Source organism: Acanthisitta chloris, unplaced genomic scaffold, assembly GCF_000695815.1.
Source record: "Acanthisitta chloris isolate BGI_N310 unplaced genomic scaffold, ASM69581v1 scaffold2721, whole genome shotgun sequence".
Classification (NCBI taxonomy): domain Eukaryota; kingdom Metazoa; phylum Chordata; class Aves; order Passeriformes; family Acanthisittidae; genus Acanthisitta; species Acanthisitta chloris.
Window position 1 is genome coordinate 55,462 of NW_008657447.1, and position 651 is coordinate 56,112.

The following is a 651-nucleotide window of genomic DNA, read 5'->3' on the forward strand; positions in this document are numbered from 1 at the left end:
TCTTGGATTGCAGCTCCTAAGCAGTGTTTGCTGAGTCTATGTATTGCTGGGGTGTGAATTGCTTTAAACAATTCCTCTCCTAATTAAGTACGGTCAGAATGTGTGTTGGCTTTACAGGCACCCATCTGTACAGCGCACATCTGCTTGTTCCCCTCTGAGGATTTCTTCCTTCCCTCCCCATCGGCCTTGTTGGGGGATTAAAGCAGCAGCGGCCCCATACACAAACGCAGCTGGTTCCGTTCGGTCAGCCTGATCCTTGCTGTGAAACCACGACAAGAATTCCAGTAAGTTGGCAACACTGAAACACAAAGAAAACAACAATAGGAAAAGTCCTTCCGTGCAGAAAGGAATGTTTCAAGCACTGTTCCCCTACAGTGAAAGGAGAGAGGGTGGGAGGGAGGAGGGAGATTTGAAGAGGGCATGTCTCCCCCTCCCCCGGCAGCTCTGGATCTTGTGATGGAGAGATCTTATCCTCTCTTTGTGATTCAGAGGTGCCAGGAAGCTAATTGAATATTCTGATCTGCCCCCAGTGTTTCTTGTGGCTTGACCCCGGTGCTGTGTCGTACCACTACACCAAACAGCCCTGAACCTGCATAAATCACAACCTTGCAAAAGCCTATGCTCCACATGTTCTCTCCCCAGCCCCCCCCT